This window comes from Canis lupus, chromosome 36, assembly GCF_048164855.1.
Source record: "Canis lupus baileyi chromosome 36, mCanLup2.hap1, whole genome shotgun sequence".
Classification (NCBI taxonomy): domain Eukaryota; kingdom Metazoa; phylum Chordata; class Mammalia; order Carnivora; family Canidae; genus Canis; species Canis lupus.
In genome coordinates, this window is record NC_132873.1 from 16,890,605 (window position 1) to 16,916,423 (window position 25,819).

Consider the following 25,819-nt stretch of genomic DNA (forward strand, 5'->3'; position numbering starts at 1 on the left):
AGATGGGGAGGCCATGTATATAAGTGACAGAAAAAGAACAGCTCGAGAGATGAAGAAAATCAGGAGAGTGCAGTATAAGAGACCCACAAGAAGGGCGCTGTAAAGGTGCCAGGAACACTAGAGGAAAATGCCCTTGAGAAGTTCACTGAGGTCAGGACTCCAGAGTTCACTGGATTTGGCACTTTAGAGCCATTCATTATGTGGGCATGGTTCACGGGAGTGGCATGAGCAGAGGCCAGGTGACAGTGATCTCAAGAGTGAATGGTAGGTAAGTGTGAAAATGTGTATCTGTGTGTGTCCAACTGCTTCAAAGACTTTGGCTGGAAGGGTGATTGCTGAAGGTTGGGTCGGAATGTTGAAAAAGGAGATTTTCAATTTGGCTGATACTAGAGGACTTTTGCTTGGTGATAGGAAGAAATGTCAGAGTGTAAGAGGTTGGAAATGGAAGAGAGAGGAGAAAACAGCTATTTTGTTTTTTTTAGTGTGTGAAAATATTCATAACAAGGTATATCATTTTAATCATTATTAAATAGACAGTTCAGTGGCATTAAGTATAGTCAGTGGCATTAAGTACAGTCACAATGTTGTGCAACCATCAACTACCACTTGTCTCCAGGTACCCACTAAAGAGCAGCTCCCCATTTCTCCCTCTCCCAGTCCCTGGCAACCACTATTCTACTTTCTGTCTCTATGAATTTGACTATTCTAGTTACTTCATATAAATGGAATCATACAATATTTGTTCTTTGGTGTTTGGCTCATTTCACTTAGCACCATGTCTTCAGGGTTCATCCGTGCTACAGCATGCATCAGGATTTCCTTTTTTTTAAGGCTGAATAACATTCCCTGGTACATACATACCATATTTGTTTACCCATTCATCTGTTGATGGACTTTTGGGCTGTGTTCATCTTTTGGCTCTTGTGAAGAATGCTGTGAACACTCATATAGGAGAACAAAGTTCTTGACAAGAGAAGAGGAGAGGGATAATAGAGAACCTCCAGAGAGACAAGAGAAGAAGACAGGGATATATAGAGAACCTCCAGAGACTGGCCTTAGATAGGAGGAGACTTAAGTAAAGCAGCTTCTAGAAGAAGTAACTAGTTCACTTATAGAATTGATGGATAGACAGTGGAGGAGCTCCCAGGTAATTAGTTTATTAGTATGATGCAACAAGAGAAATGGTTTCTATCCTTAAAATGAGACTTCTTAGTACAAACTGAGAAATCAAAATAAATAGACTATACAAGGCAGAAACGAATCTCAGGAAAAAAAAAAAAAAAAGAATCTCAGAAAGGGTTATAGAAAAATACCCAAATCAGACCTCTTATGTTGCAATTTTGCCTAGGTAGGGAGGCCCTAAAAGGCCACGTGGGGAAGTAGAATTTAATAATGGTTCATTTATCCATCCATCCATCCATCCATCCATCCATCCATTCATTCATTCAATCATTCATTCATTTACTGAGCTCCCATGACACATCACATGGATTATTCACATGGAATGTAACCATTAGCACCATCAATTGTTAGGTAAATATCTAACTCCTCAATCCAATTAACTAAACAAACAAGCTTCCAGCATCTTATTGTTTTCTACATGATAGAGATTTTAATATAATTCTTTGTAGTTATCCCTTAATTTCTCAGTAAATTCTGTTTGTTTTTCTTTTGTTTCTATTTCTTTCCTTGAGTTTTCTAGGTAATGATGACTTTCGAATCCGTCCCAGATTCCCACACACCTTGATAAATGATCCCAATTCACAACATGTATAGCTCTATCTCTGCCTTTGTTCATGTCTAGTCTCTCATTTAATTCAGTTCTTCATTCTGCTAAGTATTGCCTGTCTACGGTTTTCTGCCTAGATCCTACTGGGCAGTTTATGCAGCTGTTAGTATCTGCTCTTCTTCCATTTAGTGCACACACTGTATGAAAGCAATCATGAGTGAAGGCTTACGAGGACTAAAAAATCCAGCAAGGAAAAAGTTCAAACACTCTTATTTTAAATTAATGGTGAGCTCTGAACCAAGGAGAGCTGCAAGTGTGACACAGAATGTATTTCTTCCTTCTGCAATCCAGAAATATCTGTGGGTGTCAGTGATGCATTTGGGAAAGGCTACAAAATCCAGTAATTATTATTACACTCAGAATATCTACCAAATGGTGTCAGACATGAACATGCACCAACTTCAAAAAGAACAACAACAAAAAAACAACAAAAAAAGAAAATGCACCAACTTCATAGTCAAAATATGCTCTGGACTCTGATAATGGTTCATTCTCCCTGTAACCAGCTGACTTATAAGCTAGGATACTATCTTGTCATTTTGTAAATTATACACTTTGAAATAGCTCAAGCAAAATATGGGGGCAGAGAATGCCACAGACCTTTGACTATATTTCCATAGTTTACTTTGAAACTCACCCATAAAAGGTTTCTGGTGTCTGATGCATTCTAAGTTGGGCTCTAAATTAGCATATGCATATGCTGATGAAATTTACTTCCATGTATTGAATCTCATATGGTTTTGTGCACTTTGGCTATTGCTTCTCTCTAAAATGTATGTCACAAAGGTCTTTACTTGTTTACCTGAGATGGTTTCCATTGTACTTGAGAGTTAATGAATCTGATAAAAATTCAATGAAAATTGACCAATTAGAGAGTCCCCCCACCCCCTTTTTGGGTACCTAAGGGCATTGCTTATTTTTATGTTAATATTATTGAGAGAATAATGAACAGATTTGTGTTTGTTGTTAATGTGGATTAGAAAAAAATATTCTACTTTTATTTTTAGCATTCTACAGTATATTTGATTACCAGGCTAATGCCTGTGATTTTTCAGGAGGGAGGGGGAGTGCTAAAAACTCAGTATACTTTCCATAACAGAAGGGTTGTAATTTAAACTCTATAAGCCCACTCCATGGCATGCAGAGGGAAATAGAGATTTGCTTTATAGGATGTGTTCACAAGGGGAAGCTGAGTGAGTTGATGGTTTAGTAACTGAAGAAAAACTCAGTATTAAAAATCTTTCTTGTTAACTAACTGGGTCAAGCAGTTGAGGCTTTTCTTATGATTTCTAAGTAAAATTTTACTTTCTGGTATCTTATTTAGATACTTATTTGGGGTATGTTTATATGTTTCCAAGATGAAGACAAGCCATATGAAAACAACAAACACGTTTAATCCCACTGATATCTTTACTACTTCCTTTGAGGCTAACATTCCCACCTATCCTTAAACAGCTACTTGCCTTCGGGTTGTTGCTCATTCCCAGGTTGAGATTCCTAAATTGGTGGTCATGGAGACTCTTCATTCCAAAGCAGGGAACCTTCAGATCTCAAATGTGTTGATATTTGTTTTTAGGATTGAAAAGCAGGGAGGTCCTATAACATTCTAAGATTTCTGCCTAAGTGGATAAAACATCTGCTGGGTAGAGACTTAAGCAGCTCTCTGGCTCTGAATTCAGCTGCTGGGAATCCTTGAGCTAATTTGCTTTCCCAGTCTGAGGAGCTAGGAAACACAATAGATTTGGAAGTACTGAATATATTATAAATAATTCTAACGGGTCCAGAAAGCAAAGTAAAGCAAAATGTATACCACTAATAACCCGTCTTCCAAAAAACAAACAAACAAACAAACAAGTAAAAACAACATCTGGAAGACTGACTTGCAAGAATCAGTTAAGGGATTTGGGAGCCACTGGACAGTTCACTTTTGCTGAGCATTTTTGTAGCAAATGAAAACTCTACTCTGAGGTTATTAAAGCAACACTCTGTTAGGAGAAAGAAGAAGAAATATGAAAAAGAGGCCAGAAATTAAAATTAAACGAAAATAAGCGTGAATGAGTGAGCAAGAAAGATAAAGATACTAATAAGGTATGATTTTCAGATCCACACAGGGACTATAAAAAGCTTATTAACTGTCACGACCACACTGGGTTTTAAGTTATTCTATCCTTCTGCTTTCCAGAAGAAGAAATACTCTTCAGGAGCACAGTGAACTTTGATTAATTGCTTTCATACGCTCTCACTGGCTTTAAGACATTGTAGGCAAGAGCCTTAGTGACTCAGACTAAATGCTTATGATTTCCGGGAAATATATTTAACAGGAGCATTAAAGAAATAGAGCTTTTTGCATTTTTATGTTTTCATAATAGTTAGAAAGGCTTTTCTTTTTATTAAATGTTTACTTATTTCAAAGCAGCAGAATATGTGGCTTCTTCCTTTTTATTTTTATTACTTTTAAGTGGATCTCTGAGCATCTCTGAAGGCAGTTTGCGTGCATAGACAACTGATGGCTTGTCTGTAAGACCCTAATGCTGACTCAAACAGCACATGGCTGGAATCTAGACTTCTCATCTGTGTGCTCCCTGCATCTGTGTCTTCCCTTTTCTCGACCTCCTTTGTCCCGGAAACCTGGGCCTAAGGAAAGGTGTGTTCTGAGACCAAATCACACCACATGTGTAAACTTTTTCTCTACCAACTGTGGGAAGTTTCCTAACACCCATGGCCTTCCCATGCTCAATCTGCCAGGGCTCACTCTATAATGACCACAGATTCATCCTGCAGAAGGAAATGTCCCTCCATAGGAAACAGCTCTGAGATTCATTCACTGACAAGTGAGGTCATTTTAGCAAACTGCCTGGGAAGGGAAAAACTGATTCATGTCAATGAAATTAAATCCAGTTCTATGAAAACTGGAGACCTCATCTATAGTCTCTAAATAGAATGTCAAATACAATTTATATTCCAATAGCACAGATTAACTTACATGTACTTTGTATACAGTCCTTTATCAAAAGAACTGATGATCGTGCCTAACTTATTATGTGTAAAGAACGAAAGGACAATGTTTAGAAATGGCTTTTTTTTTTTTTTTTGGGTACAGTGACTAGACAAAGGACTATTTTTTTTTTTCAAAAATATGGAACACTCCACGAATTTGCGTGTCATCCTTGCGCAGGGGCAATGCTAATCTTCTCTGTATCGTTCCAATTTTAGTATATGTGCTGCCGAAGCGAGCACGACAAAGGACTATTTTAAAGGGAATCTGGATGTTACTGCTCCATCTTCAGAAGTTAAGAGTAACAGGGAATGTTTTCTCTGGAATTCATCTGCACTAAACAGGAATAAAATGATTGCGTTCCAGAGCCAGTCTAATGGGAGAAAACTTATCTTTATAACTCTGATTAAACAACAACAAAAAAAAATATCACTTCTTTGATGCTCAAATTAGCATCTTTTCTCTAGCATACTGAATTAATTAGTTGAGTGACAAAAGAATTAGTCCATGTAGGATCAAAGCTGAAATCATATTTATCTGAAATTTAAAATTAAGAACACACAGCTTTATCCCTCTGTAGCTCATGTAATATTCTTTTATGTTCTATATATTCTAAACCTTCTGCATGTCACATAAAGTATAACTAGGGCTTTATTCTTTTTTTCATTTCATGTTCTTCTTCTTTTTAATATACAAAATCTTCGCTGAAGAGACAATGAGAACATCATAGAATTATTTTTCCTGGGGGTGGGAAACTTTTCCATTGTGCCATAAAAATCTTACATTATGTGGCTTTTTTTGTCAAGCATTTATTGTGCAAATACAAAAGAAGCAAAATAATTAATGCACGATAGAACTGGTAAGAGAGCCTTAAACAATAGAAAAGAGTTATTAGATTGATTCTTAATACATGATACTAAGTTTGAAACTGTTCTTAAAAGGTAGAAGCTCTCTTAACTTTGGGCTTTTTTTTCTTTTTCTTCTTTATCTGTAGAAGAAAAAGCGATTCTGAATAAGGGAGAATTGCTGGAGGTTAATTTCCAGGATGTTTCAATTCACTAGAACTTATATTTGTTGGGTTTTTTTGATGTGCATACCACTTTTACTAAACAAAATCAATTTGGGTAAGCATACGTATCTTCAGCTGAGATGCAATGGAGTGTGGATTCAAAGAGGAGTCTGGAGATGAAGAAGGCTTGTGCTGACATTAGTACTTTATTGGGGTAGGGCACTATTTTAACCATTGCTTACATGTTTGCTCCTCAAGGGTTAGGGAAGACTCTTTACTTGTTTCCCTTATTTAAGCATACATGCATTCATTCAACAAATGCTTTCTGAGCACCTACTCTGTAAATCTAGTACATGCTGGGGTTCCAAATAAATTAGTCAAATATGGTCTCCATTCATTCTTAGTGACAGAGGCATAGTAAAAGTCCAACAAGTATTGCTGAGCTGAATTAAAGGTGAAGTAGGGATTTCAGGGATATATCATTGTCTCTTTTCTTCATGGCCTCTATCCTAGAAGAGAGACCCAATGGTCCCTCATAACAAACATGTTATCCTCCCATAAAGCTCCCAAACTGGAATACACCATGTCTATGAACACAGAAATCACCAAACTATCTTAATGTAGGTGTGGTAGCTATCAGCTAGCCACAGCTCTGGATGTCTACTGCCACAGCAAGACCAAACAGGGGACAGACAGTTATTCACCTAGTAAAGGTAATAAACACCTGGCTATCCCAGCGCCAAGGGGGCACTGAGTCACCTTAGGATTCTATCCCATGATGACTGGTTCTTTCATGTTGTACAAATACCCTGTTTAAAGACACCAGGCTAAGTTCTAGAATGAAATTCAGACCCAAAGCTGTCATTAAGGGTGATTAATCTGCAAGATGTCATCTATTAAAAACAACATGTCTATCTCATACTTAGACCTATAATTTCAGAGTTTCAGAAATTATGGCCTCTTTAATCTTAGGTTTCAAATAAAGATAGGCGTGAGGCAGTTGCTTGGCCCTCCAGAGTTTTGACACTACTCATCTTTGTCATTAGTTCACCCTGTCCTTAACAGCATTCCAAATGATAATACCTCCATCTGTGCTCTTTCATAAAAGAGTTCTTTTGGAAAAAGAGGTAATTTAAAAAATCTGAGCCCTAACTTAGTTTGTAAGACAAGGGATCAGATTTCAATATTTTTATGTTAGATTTAAAGTTAACTAATATCCCTTCTTATTCAATACGTCCCTGAAGAGTAGGCCATAAAACAGAATTGGTTCTCAACTACGAATAGGCTGAGAGGGAAAAGATATACCTATCCTGAATGTCTCAAGTGAAATTCTACATAATACTTTGACTTTTCTAGGGCCCAAAAGTCACAAGTCTTGCACAATTTTTCAAACCTGTGCTGCCTGCCAGGGTCTCCATTCATATTTTAAATGTCTAAAAAGTCCCTTTCCTTAGCTTTTCTTGAATTTTAAATCTTGGGGCCCATGCATAAGATAGGTTACCAACTACAAAATGAGGCATAATCTATCGTGTTAGACAGAGTTGCTGCTTATCCGTTGAACCGCACGGTGAACATCCTGGGTACCCCCCAGAACTCAGAGCACTTTATATTGAAGGAGCTCGGCCAAAGTGACAGTCACTCAAGGGCCATCAAGCAATCAATGAGGTTTCCTTTGTTCAGAGGGGGCCAGGCAAAAAAACAGTAATTGTTTTCATAGGACTAGATTTCCCATAGGATTTTACCCTAGTTTTAAAAAATGGATATAATCTCATTCTCCAACAATATAACATCCCTACAGAAAATATATCCAAGATTAAACAACAATAATATCATCAACAATAACTTGATTTCTGATGAGTTTTTCTAATCACTTGTAATTCATAAAGACCTATTACTAGTAACATACAATCATAAAAGTATGCTTTCCCTTCGAAATGCATAGTAGCATAGCACAGTGATGATTTACAATTTGACCAAAGAAATCAGAAATTGATTTATAGTCTGTCCAAAGCATCAGGCTCTTATTTGCTTGTCCACTAGACTGTGAAACTACTATTCTGCTATGTAAGTATATTTTCTTGTTCCTCCCTTTCCTGTACCAATGGCTAATTTTTCCTTTCTTCATACCACAGATGACTTATTCCCCACAGATTCCTAGTCCTATTCTACAGTTCAAATGGGTGTGATTGTTCTGACAGAATGATAAAAGAAACCAATGCTAGGAAATCTGTGTGTAGGTAATTAAATGCACACCATATAAAGTACATAATTAAATGAATCACAGGTGTGAGCCTCTGAGTAGAACACTCTAGATGGAGTTTTTGGTGAGTATATCTTTTAAAAAAATGTAGATGATTTCAACCAAATAAATTAACCTGAGGGTGCTTTCTTATCGCTGGAGCTACTTTTAAACAATAGATCAATTTTGAGTCACATCATATAAAAGGAATGATATTGGAAATTTTACTTTTGTCCAGCTATGTGTTTATTCAGATGAGAGAGGTATCTCATCATCTGCCACAGTGTACTGGCAGGCTGTTTCTGAATGGCTCTGGATGGCTGGTGTAGGGTGCACCAGCAGCATCGCTCAGAGGACAATGGGTGGGTTGGCAATGATCACCCAGCGCATCTGCAACCTGTATTTGGCTTTGGATTTAATGCTTCTGGTCTCCCCAGCTTTGGTATTTCTAAACTTTGCCACCTAATATTGAAGCGACTTCCAATAACTAATCCTTTTTATAAACATTACAGTCATATTTGATTCTGTAGAAACCCACAGTATTTGTGTTTTTCATTTGGGAAGGTTATTTGGAAACCTAAGCCAATATATTATTTCAAGTGTGACTAAGCTGTTGTCATTCATTTTATACCAACTTTAACACTCTCTAGGACCCATACAGGCAATCCAGTGATGGAAGAATCAGTTTAGATAAAAGAACAATAAATCCAACCATTACTTCTGTTCTATAAAAGTAGTATTTGAGTACATTAGTAAGAAAGAACCAGAAAAATGTACAATTTGGTAAGGAATTTGGTAAGCCTGAGCTTCACATGTTTAATCTAAATTTATCAATTTAGGGGGAACAGAGGTACTTCTGAAAGGGTCCCAGGCACCTAGATGGCTCAGTCAGTTAAGCGTCTGATCTTAACTGATTTCGGCTCAGGTCATGATCTCAGGGTTGTGAGATCGAGCCCCATATTGGGGTCCGCTCTGGGTGGGAAGCTTGATTAAGATTCTTTCTCTCGGAGGAGGAGCAAGATGGCGGAAGACTAGGGTCCCCAAATCACCTGTCTCCACCAAACTACCTAGAAAACCTTCAAATTATCCTGAAAATCTATGAATTCGGCCTGAGATTTAAAGAGAGACCAGCTGGAATGCAACAGTGAGAAGAGTTCGCGCTTCTATCAAGGTAGGAAGACGGGGAAAAAGAAATAAAGGAACAAAGGCCTCCAAGGGGGAGGGGCCCCGCGAGGAGCCGGGCTGAGGCCGGGGCGAGTGTCCCCAGGACAGGAGAGCCCCGTCCCGGAGGAGCAGGAGCTGCACCGACCTTCCCGGGGGAAAGGGGCTCGTGGGGAGGTGGAGCAGGACCCAGGAGGGAGGGGATGCCCTCGGGCTCCCGGGGACAGTAACAGCAACTGCGCGCCCAGGAGAGTGCGCCGAGCTCCCTAAGGGCTGCAGCGCGCACGGCGGGACCCGGCGGGACCCGGAGCAGCTGAAGGGGCTCGGGCGGCGGCTCCGCGGAGGGGGCTGCGCGGCCCCGGGAGCAGCTCGGAGGTGCTCGGGCAGAGGAAGAGGCTCCGTGCGGAGGGGGCTGCGCGGTTCCAGGAGCAGCTCGGGGGGCTCGGGCGGCGGCTCCGCGGAGGGGGCTGCGCGGCCCAGGAGCGCGAATCCACCAGCGCAGGCTCCGGAGCACAGGGCGCCGGGACACAGCCCAGGATCCCTCCTCCCCCGGGACAGGCAGAGGCCGGGAGGGCCCAGGACAGCGAGGACGCTCCTGCCCCAGCTGAGCAGATCAGCGGCCCCGCCCCGGAGCCTCCAGGCCCTGCAGACGGAGTTCCTGCCGGAGCTGAATCCAGGTTTCCAGAGCTGCCCCGCCACTGGGGCTGTTCCTCCTGCGGCCTCACGGGGTAAACAACCCCCACCGAGCCCTGCACCAGGCAGGGGCACAGCAGCTCCCCCAACTGCTAACACCTGAAAATCAGCACAACAGGCCCCTCCCCCAGAACACCAGCTAGACGGACAACTTCCAGGAGAAGCCAAGGGACTTAAAGTACACAGAATCAGAAGATACTCCCCGGTGGTTCTTTTTTTATTTGTTTGTTTTTGTTTTTGTTTTTGTTTTTGTTTTGTTTTGCCTTTTGATTTGTTTCCTTCCCCCACCCCCTTTTTTTTCTCCTTTCTTTTTCTTTCTCTTTTTCTTCTTTTTTTTTTTTTTCGTTTTTTTTTTCTTTTTCTTCCCTTTTTTTTTTTCTCTTTCTCTTTTCTTTCCTTCTTTCTCTCCTCTCTTTTTCTCTTTTTCCCAATACAACTTGCTTTTGGCCACTCTGCACTGAGCAAAATGACTAGAAGGAAAACCTCACCTCAAAAGAAAGAATCAGAAACAGTCCTCTCTCCCACAGAGTTACAAAATCTGGATTACAATTCTATGTCAGAAAGCCAATTCAGAAGCACTATTATACAGCTACTGGTGGCTCTAGAAAAAAGTATAAAGGACTCAAGAGACTTCATGACTGCAGAATTTAGAGCTAATCAGGCAGAAATTAAAAATCAATTGAATGAGATGCAATCCAAACTAGAAGTCCTAACGACGAGGGTTAACGAGGTGGAAGAACGAGTGAGTGACCTAGAAGACAAGTTGATAGCAAAGAGGGAAACTGAGGAAAAAAGAGACAAACAATTAAAAGACCATGAAGATAGATTAAGGGAAATAAACGACAGCCTGAGGAAGAAAAACCTACGTTTAATTGGGGTTCCCGAGGGCGCCGAAAGGGACAGAGGGCCAGAATATGTATTTGAACAAATTCTAGCTGAAAACTTTCCTAATCTGGGAAGGGAAACAAGCATTCAGATCCAGGAAATAGAGAGATCCCCCCCTAAAATCAATAAAAACCGTTCAACACCTCGACATTTAATTGTGAAGCTTGCAAATTCCAAAGATAAGGAGAAGATCCTTAAAGCAGCAAGAGACAAGAAATCCCTGACTTTTATGGGGAGGAGTATTAGGGTAACAGCAGACCTCTCCACAGAGACCTGGCAGGCCAGAAAGGGCTGGCAGGATATATTCAGGGTCCTAAATGAGAAGAACATGCAACCAAGAATACTTTATCCAGCAAGGCTCTCATTCAAAATGGAAGGAGAGATAAAGAGCTTCCAAGACAGGCAGCAACTAAAAGAATATGTGACCTCCAAACCAGCTCTGCAAGAAATTTTAAGGGGGCCTCTTAAAATTCCCCTTTAAGAAGAAGTTCAGTGGAACAGTCCACAAAAACAAAGACTGAATAGATATCATGATGACACTAAACTCATATCTCTCAATAGTAACTCTGAATGTGAACGGGCTTAATGACCCCATCAAAAGGCGCAGGGTTTCAGACTGGATAAAAAAGCAGGACCCATCTATTTGCTGTCTACAAGAGACTCATTTTAGACAGAAGGACACCTACAGCCTGAAAATAAAAGGTTGGAGAACCATTTACCATTCGAATGGTCCTCAAAAGAAAGCAGGGGTAGCCATCCTTATATCAGATAAACTAAAATTTACCCCAAAGACTGTAGTGAGAGATGAAGAGGGACACTATATCATACTTAAAGGATCTATTCAACAAGAGGACTTAACAATCCTCAATATATATGCTCCGAATGTGGGAGCTGCCAAATATATCAATCAATTATTAACCAAAGTGAAGAAATACTTAGATAATAATACACTTATACTTGGTGACTTCAATCTAGCTCTTTCTATACTCGATAGGTCTTCTAAGCAAAACATCTCCAAAGAAACGAGAGCTTTAAATGATACACTGGACCAGATGGATTTCACAGATATCTACAGAACTTTACATCCAAACTCAACTGAATACACATTCTTCTCAAGCGCACATGGAACTTTCTCCAGAATAGACCACATATTGGGTCACAAATCGGGTCTGAACCGATACCAAAAGATTGGGATTGTCCCCTGCATATTCTCGGACCATAATGCCTTGAAATTAGAACTAAATCACAACAAGAAGTTTGGAAGGACCTCAAACACATGGAGGTTAAGGACCATCCTGCTAAAAGATAAAAGGGTCAACCAGGAAATTAAGGAAGAATTAAAAAGATTCATGGAAACTAATGAGAATGAAGATACAACCGTTCAAAATCTTTGGGATGCAGCAAAAGCAGTCCTAAGGGGGAAATACATCGCAATACAAGCATCCATTCAAAAACTGGAAAGAACTCAAATACAAAAGCTAACCTTACACATAAAGGAGCTAGAGAAAAAACAGCAAATAGATCCTACACCCAAGAGAAGAAGGGAGTTAATAAAGATTCGAGCAGAACTCAACGAAATCGAGACCAGAAGAACTGTGGAACAGATCAACAGAACCAGGAGTTGGTTCTTTGAAAGAATTAATAAGATAGATAAACCATTAGCCAGCCTTATTAAAAAGAAGAGAGAGAAGACTCAAATTAATAAAATCATGAATGAGAAAGGAGAGATCACTACCAACACCAAGGAAATACAAACGATTTTAAAAACATATTATGAACAGCTATACGCCAATAAATTAGGCAATCTAGAAGAAATGGACGCATTCCTGGAAAGCCACAAACTACCAAAACTGGAACAGGAAGAAATAGAAAACCTGAACAGGCCAATAACCAGGGAGGAAATTGAAGCAGTCATCAAAAACCTCCCAAGACACAAGAGTCCAGGGCCAGATGGCTTCCCAGGAGAATTTTATCAAACGTTTAAAGAAGAAATCATACCTATTCTCCTAAAGCTGTTTGGAAAGATAGAAAGAGATGGAGTACTTCCAAATTCGTTCTATGAAGCCAGCATCACCTTAATTCCAAAGCCAGACAAAGACCCCGCCAAAAAGGAGAATTACAGACCAATATCCCTGATGAACATGGATGCAAAAATTCTCAACAAGATACTGGCCAATAGGATCCAACAGTACATTAAGAAAATTATTCACCATGACCAAGTAGGATTTATCCCTGGGACACAAGGCTGGTTCAACACCCGTAAAACAATCAATGTGATTCATCATATCAGCAAGAGAAAAACCAAGAACCATATGATCCTCTCATTGGATGCAGAGAAAGCATTTGACAAAATACAGCATCCATTCCTGATTAAAACTCTTCAGAGTGTAGGGATAGAGGGAACATTCCTCGACATCTTAAAAGCCATCTATGAAAAGCCCACAGCAAATATCATTCTCAATGGGGAAGCACTGGGAGCCTTTCCCCTAAGATCAGGAACAAGACAGGGATGTCCACTCTCACCACTGCTATTCAACATAGTACTGGAAGTCCTAGCCTCAGCAATCAGACAACAAAAAGACATTAAAGGCATTCAAATTGGCAAAGAAGAAGTCAAACTCTCTCTCTTCGCCGATGACATGATACTCTACATAGAAAACCCAAAAGTCTCCACCCCAAGATTGCTAGAACTCATACAGCAATTCGGTAGCGTGGCAGGATACAAAATCAATGCCCAGAAGTCAGTGGCATTTCTATACACTAACAATGAGACTGAAGAAAGAGAAATTAAGGAGTCAATCCCATTTACAATTGCACCCAAAAGCATAAGATACCTAGGAATAAACCTCACCAAAGATGTAAAGGATCTATACCCTCAAAACTATAGAGCACTTCTGAAAGAAATTGAGGAAGACACAAAGAAATGGAAAAATATTCCATGCTCATGGATTGGCAGAATTAATATTGTGAAAATGTCAATGTTACCCAGGGCAATATACACGTTTAATGCAATCCCTATCAAAATACCATGGACTTTCTTCAGAGAGTTAGAACAAATTATTTTAAGATTTGTGTGGAATCAGAAAAGACCCCGAATAGCTAGGGGAATTTTAAAAAAGAAAACCATATCTGGGGGCATCACAATGCCAGATTTCAGGTTGTACTACAAAGCTGTGGTCATCAAGACAGTGTGGTACTGGCACAAAAACAGACACATAGATCAATGGAACAGAATAGAGAATCCAGAAGTGGACCCTGAACATTATGGGCAACTAATATTCGATAAAGGAGGAAAGACTATCCATTGGAAGAAAGACAGTCTCTTCAATAAATGGTGCTGGGAAAATTGGACATCCACATGCAGAAGAATGAAACTAGACCACTCTCTTTCACCATACACAAAGATAAACTCAAAATGGATGAAAGATCTAAATGTGAGACAAGATTCCATCAAAATCCTAGAGAAGAACACAGGCAACACCCTTTTTGAACTCGGCCATAGTAACTTCTTGCAAGATACATCCACAAAGGCAAAAGAAACAAAAGCAAAAATGAACTATTGGGACTTCATCAAGATAAGAAGCTTTTGCACAGCAAAGGATACAGTCAACAAAACTCAAAGACAACCTACAGAATGGGAGAAGATATTTGCAAATGACATATCAGATAAAGGGCTAGTTTCCAAGATCTATAAAGAACTTATTAAACTCAACACCAAAGAAACAAACAATCCAATCATGAAATGGGCAAAAGACATGAACAGAAATCTCACAGAGGAAGACATAGACATGGCCAACATGCATATGAGAAAATGCTCTGCATCACTTGCCATCAGGGAAATACAAATCAAAACTACAATGAGATACCACCTCACACCAGTGAGAATGGGGAAAATTAACAAGGCAGGAAACAACAAATGTTGGAGAGGATGCGGAGAAAAGGGAACCCTCTTACACTGTTGGTGGGAATGTGAACTGGTGCAGCCACTCTGGAAAACTGTGTGGAGGTTCCTCAAACAGTTAAAAATAGACCTGCCCTACGACCCAGCAATTGCACTGTTGGGGATTTACCCCAAAGATACAAATGCAATGAAACGCCGGGACACCTGCACCCCGATGTTTCTAGCAGCAATGGCCACTATAGCCAAACTGTGGAAGGAGCCTCGGTGTCCAACGAAAGATGAATGGATAAAGAAGATGTGGTTTATGTATACAATGGAATATTACTCAGCTATTAGAAATGACAAATACCCACCATTTGCTTCAACGTGGATGGAACTGGAGGGTATTATGCTGAGTGAAGTAAGTCAGTCGGAGAAGGACAAACATTATATGTTCTCATTCATTTGGGGAATATAAATAATAGTGAAAGGGAAAATAAGGGAAGGGAGAAGAAATGTGTGGGAAATATCAGAAAGGGAGACAGAACGTAAAGACTGCTAACTCTGGGAAACGAACTAGGGGTGGTAGAAGGGGAGGAGGGCGGGGGGTGGGAGTGAATGGGTGACGGGCACTGGGTATTATTCTGTATGTTAGTAAATTGAACACCAATAAAAAAAAAATAGAAAAAAAAAAAAAAAAAAAAAAAAAAAAAAAAAAAAAAAGATTCTTTCTCTCCCTCTGCTTCTCCCTCCACCTCTAAAAACAAACAAATAAATAAAACGGCCTTATTGATGGATGTAAAATCAAAAGATTAATAAATAATCACAAAGTGATTCCTTAATATGTTGTGTTGAAAATAATAATGTTTTGATAAGGTAGAAAAATTTTCAAGGTGGTTCATAAATGCTTTGGAATATAAAATGCCTTTACTGATTATGAACTGATCATAGGGGCACCTGGGTGGCTCAGTGGTTGAGCATCTGCATTTGGCTCAGGGTGTGATCCTGGGGTCCTGGGATCAAGTCCCATGTGGGGAGCCTGCTCCCTCCTTCTGCCTATGTCTCTGCCTCTGTCTTTCATGAATAAATAAATAAAATCTATAAAAACAAAACAAACTGATCATATATAAAACTATGATTTATGTGTTTATGTATTTATTTATTGGATTCACATTGCATTTCTAAGTGAAATATGTATATTATATATTGATTTGATGCATTCAGTACTATATTTAAAAAATAAGTTTGTTCAATAAGTCCTTTTGAAATATTGTTTATTTAATTATCTGTGAAAAAGATTCTATTTGCATTTTTAGTTATAGCTTTGTATGCAAAGTGTTCTTATGGGTTCCAAAATTGTACAGTTACAGAAAGTCTCTTAGGATTGGAAAACTCTTCGAGATTATATTATCCAATCCCACTCAAAGCTTAGAAAGTCAAGTGACATGCCTAAGGCCACATGGAGGGATTGAACCCCTAAGTTCAGTACAAAGTTCTTTCCATCTTGCTATATTCCCCAATTGTTTGTACATATGTTATGAATTATTTATCCAAAATTCTGAATCCTTAAAAAGGAACCCTACTCCATAAAAGTTAAGTGTTTTTGTGAGTTCCAATTGCCCAGAAATGCAATTAGCTATAATGACAAAGTCCAATTTAGTGGCTACTTGGCCAAATATAACATGCCAACCAATGTGAGGACTTGATAACTTTCCCATTATCTTAAGCTCCCTTGTTCACTGACATTCTCACCCTGTCCACAGACAGACTCTTAATACATGCCAGCTGATTTGATCAGATTGCTGAGAAACAATTACTCAATTATTTAGCTCAATTGGTTAGAACACTGTGGTAATGGGGTCAAGGTCATGGGTTGGCTCCCCTGTGTGGGCCAGTTAACTTGGACCTATTCCATAACCACAGGCTCTACCCCAAATGCAGACAGTCTTACAAATATGTGCCAGTGGTCAAAAGGGCGCTCGCCAAGAATGTGCGGACAGGGCGCTGTAAATCCATCACTTTTCCTAGCAAAACAGCTCAATGCCAGTTTTGTTGAACATATGTGGGCTAATAGTAACATTTTCACAGGTGAAAGACAGAATATGGTTCCAGATTTTGTAACACCAAAGATTTGCAAACCTAGCATTTTAAAAGTAATTTTTAGAAAATAAGAAAGCATATGGTTAAACTTAAATTTAAGCAAGCATTTGAGATTTACAGGAAAGGTTTTAAGTGTGAACCAGTGATTTTTACCCCCCCTTAAAAATATGAAAAAAAAAAAAAAAAAGCAAATTTAGTTTCCCCGTGTGAAGTATCTCATTTTAAGTGTTGGCTTTTTTTTTTTTTTTTTTTTCTAAGAGTCTGTGGCCCAAACATACAATATCTGTGAGTCAAATTCAGCCTCTGGAGTCCCAGTTTGCAAACACTGGTATATCTAAGTTCCTATGTATTTATATCTATCATCTATCTATCTATCTATCTATCTATCTATCTATCTATCATCTATCTATCATCTATCTTTTAATGATTGTAATGATTTTGAATAAATACAGTTCACTGAACTATGCCTACTAGCTCAGCCCTCAGCTAATGTAGAAACAGGAATCAGAACAAAACAGGGATGGGCTTGCCTTTCAATGGTGCCATTTTTTAAAAAATTTTTATTTATGATAGTCACACACAGAGAGAGAGAAAGAGGCAGAGACACAGGCAGAGGGAGAAGCAGGCTCCATGCACTGGGAGCCCGATGTGGGATTCGATCCCGGGTTTCCAGGATAGCGCCGTGGGCCAAAGGCAGGCACTAAACCGCTGCGCCACCCAGGGATCCCTCAATGGTGCCATTTTTTGACTGAAAAGAAAGATTATGATTGACTAGGGTTGTTGTTGGTGACCACTTTGTCAAGGATAGAATCACGCTCAGCTTCTAAAACTTAGCCCAAGTGTATTTTTTTAAATACCAAACACATGAATTATTAATGTTTTCTTCAAGAGTCTTCTATAATAATTTATAGATCAGGAGAGCTAGAACAATAAATTCTGCATAATGACACAGTTTTAGACATTGTATTCAAGGTCCATAAAACTAAATACAACTTTTTTTTTTTTTTTTTTAAGGATTTCACACTATGAAGTGATCTTTTCAAAATTGGTCAAACCTGCCCTCCCTGAGGCAGCAAAATAGAAAGGGAGAAATACATTACCATTTCTTGCCAATGTAGGCCACAGGGATTTAGGAAAGGAAGATACATTATATAAATATAAAAAGTACCAGAAAAACATATTACATATTTACTATCACTTGGTGATTTACTAGCTAATTGATAGATGGCAAAGCTTTATGAATTCCTGAAAACTAATTAAATTATGTATCTTACAATTAATCAGATTTCTTATATGAGTAAACAAAAAGTCCTATCAGTAGCCTGAAATATTGAATTCATTCAAGAAGTAGTTATCTAACACTTATTATATATCAGGCTCAATGCTAGGTCCTGGAGATACAGAAAGAAAAAAAGTTTGATACTTTCTCTGGAGAAATTTATAGTCTAGGGGCACCTGGGTGGCTCAGTCAGTTGAGCATCTAACTCTTGATTTCGGCTCAGGTCATGATCCCAGGGTTCTGGGAGTGAGCTCTGCATTAAGCTCTGTGCTCAGGAGGGACACTGCTTGAGGATTCTGTCTCTGTTTCTCTCAGCCCCTCCCTTCAATGGCATTCTCTCTCTCTCTCTCTCTCTCTCTCTCTCTCAAATGAATAAATAAATCTTTGGGGAAAAAAGAAAGAAATTTATAGTCTCATGAATGCTTCTTGAGGTTGAATGAAGATCTCTCAGATTAAAAGAGACAGGATCTGAGGGTTTGTAAGATTACCATGCCAATAAGTATCAGAGGAATTGTGGAGATGAGCTTTCTGGTTAATAGTCTTAATTTTGTTTGCTTTGCAGTTTTGAAAATCTGACTCAAATGAGGTTCTTCTCTTCCAGGAAATGTGCCTATATTAGCATAGAAAATAAAAAAAAAAAAAAAAAGAAAATCTCTAGAAGTGAACAGATTATCAAAAGCAGATCCACGTATGCCTATCCATGAATATAAGATACAAATATCTGCTTTAGTATAATTAAGATTCTCCCAGTGCCACAAATTAATGTCATACTTTGTAGTGAAGCGTACATAGAGAGCAAAAAAGAGACAACAGAGCTAGGAAATTGGTATTTTCTGGGTAGGAATATATTCTTTTAGGTGGACTTTTAGAACAGACCACAAGTCTGTCACTAAATCAACAGGTGCCAAGCATTAAAAGGAAATCTAAAATACGTCAAAGATACATAATCCCTAATCAGATCTACTTTACTAGAGTGCAATCAATTCTCAGTGACTTAGAGGCTTTTTATCTACTATGTAGATTACCCGCAGCCTGTGCTTCCCCTTTTTCTCTGTCTTTCCATTTTTATGGTCACCTGAGGACTCATTAGTGCTTCTACCAGAGGATAAGTAAAGGAAGGGAAAGGATATAAAACTTAAAATGAGTCATTTTTGCTACCTTTAAGTAGTTGGAGGAAGAAGAAGTAGCTATTACAAGGCTTGTAGATTATGTAAAGATTTCAATTATCCATACTCTCCCTGTCAATCTTACCAAAAATAAAGATTAGCTTTAACCCTCCTTGGAATGTTAAAATGATTGATGGTCATAGGAAATAACCATAGTAAATAAAAGTGAAATAAACTCTGTGTTAAAAAAAGATGAAAAGCATACTTTAAAAGTCACAGTTTCAGGGTCTCAAAAAAGCATCAATCCAGTGGGCAATTTCACAAATGTAAACATTAGATGCATGTACAAGGATCACAAATCAGGTCATAAGAATAAAATACAACATCCACATAATGGAATACTACTCAGACAACAACATAGATGAATCTCAAAATGTACGCTGCTAAATGAAAAGGAGCCAGATCCAAAAGGCTGCTATTGTGTGAGATGGAAAACAGACCAGTGGTTGTCAGGAGTTGTGGGTACGGTGGTTTGGGGATCATGGAACTGTTCTGTATCATGACTGTGAATGCATGACTCTTTGCACTATCAAAATACCCTACAATTGTATACAGCAAAGAGTAAATCTCGTTGTAGGTATGTTAACAACAATCAGTCAAGATGTGGGGAGAACCCTAAATAGGACTACACCTAAAAGAATAAATTTAATTATATTACCAATAACTAATATCCCACATTGAAGGACTTGGGGAAGAATTTAAGTAGCACTGGAAAAATAGATACAATAAGGGTAAAGTCTAAAAGAAATATATATAAATACTATATTCTGGTCTCCATAAGGGTATGGGTTAGCAATTCTGAAACATATAGGCATATATTAAGGTTGAGCAAATAAGTAAATATATTGTAAATAATAAGAGTCAGCATTCTCACAGAATGAAAAAGAAATTACAAATAAGGGGAAACCTACAATGAACACTGTGGTATTGGATTGGGATTAGAGATATCAGTATAAACTCATGCTTTTTTTAATAAGAATGTGAAATCTGGAGATTCAGAACTCTAGATATGTGTATATGCTAGTACATCTACATATATTTCAAAATTCTGTCTGCTGAATTTTTCAAAATTCTTACATCATGGAATTGCCTTGTCCACATTTACTCCTTTTGCCTAATTACCATACAGGACCATTCAAAATTTGCATATAATGAAGCATATCATGTTCATTTAAATTTTATTTTAATCAAAATTCAATTTATATTTATCAAATTTATATTTAATAAAAATAATTTTAAAAATCTGTATTTTAATAAGAACCCAGGTGACACCTAGTATGGGAAATGTCTGTAACAATGATACCTGGCAGTGAGCACTCCTAGAACTCAGATCTTGGCCTCTGAATAAGATTCTGCAATAAAGGAAATCAGGTCTCCTTGGAAAAGTGTTTGATTCCTCAACTGTGGCAGATAAAATATGAAACGATCCTGGGGCACCTCACAGTACCGAAAAGTAAGAAAGTTTTCAGAAAAACCTAGGCAAGTCAAAAGGGAACAGAAGTTATCCTGAAAAAAGTCCCCCAGTAGCCAAAGTTGGAATAATTTGAGCAACACAACAATGATAGGATTGGATTACAATGTATGAAAAAAAGTACAGATCCATGAATCTAAAATTATACAAATAATCGAATAAAATTTTTTTTCAGATTCTATTTATTCATGAGAGACACAGGGAGAAAGGCAGAGACATAGGCAGCCTGATGCAGGACTCGATTCCAGGACCCCAGGATCATGCCCTGAGCCAAAGGCAGATGCTCAACCACTGAGCCACATCTTGAATAAAAAATAAATGGTCAAGAGAGAAAGGATAACTCTTCCCTACAGAAGAATTACAATTAATGAATGTGGGAGGGATGAATGACCTGAAAATGGCTGTTGGAGAACCAGTAGTAATTGCTGTGATAAGAAACACAGATGGATACTAAAATTAGTGGGTGAATGTTATGAGGAGAAACAGGATATTTGTATAGTCTCAGATATCTCCCACAAGATATGTATTAATTAAAGAGGGGAAAAAATCCAGCAGACACCACTTTAATGAAACAATCAAGATTAACTTCACCGTCACAGGACGAACTGACATCATGTAATCCCAGGGAAGGGCATAGCACTTCTGAAGCATTCTGGCCAAATATGCATAACCTCCATCTACTCATGATCAATCATCAGACAAACCCAGACTGAAGCATGTTCTACAAAGTAACTGACAAATACTCCTCAAGGGGTCAAGGTCATGAAAGACAATGAAAGGCTAAGACTTGGCCCAGAGGGGAGGAGACCAAGGAGACACCATAACTAAGGTAATATGGGATCCTGGGTTGGATCTTAAAACAGAAAAAGGACATTACATTGCCAGTTTTGGCGATGTTCAAATAAGGTTTGAAGTTGTGTACCAACGTTAATCTCTTACCTTAGTTTTTGGATCATAGTCACACACTATCATAACAGTGGGGCAGTTTAGGTGAAAGGTATCCTGGAATTATACTTTTGGGGGGTAACTTTTCTGTTAAGTCTAAAATTATTTTAAAATTAAAAAGGTTTAAAGCAAGAAGAAGGAAAAGTTAAAGGTGAAGGATAAATAGGAAAAGTTGAAGAAGGAAACACATAGTAACTTTCCTTCTGCTTTGTTCACCTCTCATTTCTTGTTAGACCACTTACTGCTCCCCTTCCCTACAATTAAGAGCAGACTTCCCTTCAACAGTGGATACGTTGTCCCCATGTTTCTGAGACTTCCAGAAACAGGTCTGTTTATTTCGCTGCCTTCCTAATACATACCACTCCCTGCTTGGCTTTTTTTCTTTCTTTCTTTCTTTTTTTTTTTTTGGAATTCACTAGATTCAAAGGAAAAGTAGGTGAAGCTGAAGTGTATGCACTGGCATTAACATCCGATGTGAGGACCAATCTAAAACGGTACAGAGACGTGGTGAGGATGAGAAGCAGAAATATGTAAAATAGAAGGAGATAAATGGTTAAACAGATGCTTATCAACTATATATATTCAGTACCTTCCAACCTTCCAGAGCTTTGGCATTATCTGCTTTGAACACTGTCCCTTGAGGAAGTTCTATTTAGGCCGTCTGTAATTAGCAAATCTACGATGGATAACTTGATTTTGACTGTTAAGGATTGAGGAAAGGCAAATGTTAACACCAGATGTCATTCTGACAAAGTTTTAATTTTGAATTGTATGCCTACAATATGCCACAGGCAAATAAGTGTCCATGCATAAAACTATTTCTAGAGTGAAAGGATTCAAATATGAGGCCTCAGTTTAATACCTGCTAAATTAAATCACGTCTGAGGCTGCCATTTTTTTTTTTCTTTGTCAATGACTAGGATTTGACACCTGAAGTACACAGAGCGGGGAATAATACAGAAGGTGTTTGTGAAATTGTATTTTAACACAGCAATAGAAGATAATTGTTGGTGTCTTCTCTTTGTCAATATACTCGTTAAAATTAGACTCTGTGTTTGCTGAAAAAAAATTAAAAAATCTAAAAATGACATTGGACTTCACCATAATCCCAGAGTTTGGACATATCTGAAAATCATCTGTATAGATTCAGCTTGCAAAGATTTCACTTAATAATGTATTTCAAATGCTCAGTTTCACTGGAAGCCAATAGCATGAAGCTCTGGCCAGAAGGATCTGTCTGCCTGTCAATATAGCAGCTGTAAATTATAATCGTGCATTTGATTGCTGCTAACATTTTTGGTGGTGGCAGGGATTTGAAGCAAAACCAGAGGTGGTTCAATGAATTTGTAGTGAACTAGCTGAGTTATGGAGCCTTTGAGAACGACCATTGCTCATACACTTCAAATTCACTACAATTTTTCAATCAAAGTCTATGAGAATCAGTACTTAGCCTCTCAAACTCCCCTCCATATTTTTCCTGGGATGCTTTTTCATGGCTTCCTCCTCAAGACTTTGAAGGAACCCACTGATAACTCTTAACTAGAGCCCATCAGCAGCTGCCTTAGAAGGGCCCATAGATTATTTTCTTATTATCTTTTAAAATCATGTTTCTTTCTGCTGACTTTCTGTCCTCCTAGCACTCTCAAGCTGTACTCTTAAAAAGCTGCACCTGGGTAAGCTCCAACACCCGGCATGGACTGTCCATTTGGCTTTTTTATTCTGAATGTAAACAGGCCAGCCTCTGGCCCTCTCAGATAAAACAAAGAAAACTAAAACTTAGATTTGCAACCTCCTTCCTTTTGCCCTTCCAGCATTCTTTCCTAAGGGAGGCGGTTCTCTCCTGGCATCTAATCCCTTTCATCACACCGCCTGTTGGGGACACTCATCAGGTCTGTCGTTTACACTGGTTGATGAATGGATTATACTGTACTGGGAATAAATTTCAATGTGTCCTCTCTTCCTACTTATTTTAAATCTCTTAGTACTGAGAGGGCGCATGGTCGACCGTTGGTCCCTCAGTGAGGGATTTTAGATGTCTATAAGCAGGAATAAGTTTTCTTCTTGGGGAGTGGGGGTGGTAAGGTGGTGATGAAGATAAGGATATATTTTAGCTCTAAAACTGAATACCATTGTGATGCCTTGTCGCACTGATTAGAGACACCCGAAGTTCTGTGGGTTCTGATGTCATCTGTGAAAGAACAGAGCCAAGAGACCCTGTTTGGCTACTGGAGTTGGCTGGAGACCCATCTCCAGGGCCCTGCAGGAGTCTGCCAAAATTAGAGGCCTTTTCCCTCTAAGCACAGGAATGAGGATCTCCCTGCCCCTTCTCTTAGGTTCACCGTGGTACTGGTTCTTTCTCTCCTCTCTTTCCAACCCATCTCTTCTTCTGCTGACCTCGCTCCTAACCCTGGTGATGACAACCCATGATAGTGTTTCCCTAACCTCCACAATCATCGAGAGCTCATGTAAAAATTATTCCAAGGCCCATCCATGCTTTGAATCAGAATTTCAAGAATTAGGATTCTGAATCTGAATCTGTATTTCACCAAGAACCCAGGTGGTAACACAGTTTCAACAAATGTGTTAGACACCGACCTCAGGACTATCCAATCTGCCTTTTTTTCTAACTCTAAAATCGCAGTTTCTTCTCTCTTCATTAAAACTACTTACCTCCAACCTCCTCATTTTAACTGAAGCTTGGCTTTGCTGTGGCCCTCACAAATGGAAGTTGTGTAAAGCATGTAGAAAACTTCCTACATATCCTAAGTGCTCAATTAATAGTAGCTAGGATTTTTCATTCTGAGCCTAGAGGTTGTTTCAACATTTCCCTGTTGTTAGTACTTACAGGGCTTCCTCTTCCAGATTTAGGAAAAAACAAAGTGAATGAGGAAACAGGCCTCCTCGCCATTCTCGACTGCAGACATCTACCATCTGCCAGAACTCCCATGATTTCATATCTGTTCCCCCGGGGCCCTCTACCACACCCATAAAGCCGTACCCTCCTCAATTCAACCTCCCATTCATTTCCTCCTGCCTTGGAAAATGCTCAGTGGTGATTTCACTTACTCCTCCTCAGCTCATTTACACTCCCTGCGGCAGTGATTCCAGATTTGATGCTGCCATCAAACTGCATGCACAGCACTTCCCTCTCGACTGCCTGCAGTCCTTGAGCACATCAGCCAGGATTTCCCTTCCAGCCCCCACCACTCCCCCCGATTTTTCTACAGTAACCAGCTGACCAACAAAGCTACCCCTCTCTTCCTCCCCCTCTCCCCCAGGACCTCCCGTGCCTGGACTCCCCTGGGGGTTTGGGACATTAACTGTGCCAACGTGCCTTCCATACTTCCTAGGGGGGGTTACTGAGGGACTTTTCTCCCAGTCCATGCCACTTATCCAGCCAAATTTGCTTTCTCCTGCATCCTCAACTACCACATGTTCTGCTCATCACCCCGTGTGGTGAGGCTGTGCCTGGGTATCAGGGTAATACTTGACACTGAAACTGATTTTTAAGTAATGGAAAACAGAGAGGAAGAAAACTGAAAATTCTATTTGGTCATGTAAAGGTATCCCTAATTACATCATGGAATTGCCTTGTCCACATTTACTCCTTTTGCCTAATTACCATACAGGACCATTCAAAATTTGCATATAATTAAGCATATCATGTTCATTTAAATTTTATTTTAATCAAAATTCAATTTATATTTAACAAATTTATATTTAATAAAAATAATTTTAAAAATCTGTATTTTAGTAAGAACCCAGGTGACACCTAGTATGGGAAATGCCGACTTACAGACTTCCTGTTCTGCTTTTTTTCTGCAATTTCTTCTCTAAGAAAGACCTCACTAAGACCTTTCCTCCAACATTTTAAGACTTTATTTACTTATTCATGAGACACACATACACACACACAGAGAGAGAGAGAGAGAGAGGCAGAGACACAGGCAGAGGGAGAAGCAGGCTCCATGCAGGGAGCCCGACATGGGACTCGATCCTAGGACTCCAGGATCACACCCTGGGCCAAAGGCAAGCTAAACCGCTGAGCCACCCAGGCGTCCCATCCTCCAACATTTTAACTTTATCTGAAGCTTGGGCTCTCCCAGCCATCTCTAATCATCTGCTGGCCTTCCATATTCCTCAGCCTTCTAAATCTGTTTTCTCATCTGTAAAGTGGAGGTAATTATAGAAAATATGTCATGGGATT

At 39.1% G+C, this 25,819-nt stretch overlaps 1 protein-coding gene and 1 non-coding gene across 6 annotated transcripts in view; both read right to left on the reverse strand.

Moving 5' to 3' along the window:
• PARD3B (par-3 family cell polarity regulator beta) overlaps positions 1-25,819 on the reverse strand; it is a 987,000-nt gene that overhangs the window by 203,471 nt on the left and 757,710 nt on the right. The window lies entirely within an intron of this gene.
• Positions 4,920-5,026, reverse strand: LOC140625914 (U6 spliceosomal RNA). Its single transcript, XR_012025183.1, has one exon. It is a non-coding gene; the product is annotated as a U6 spliceosomal RNA (small nuclear RNA).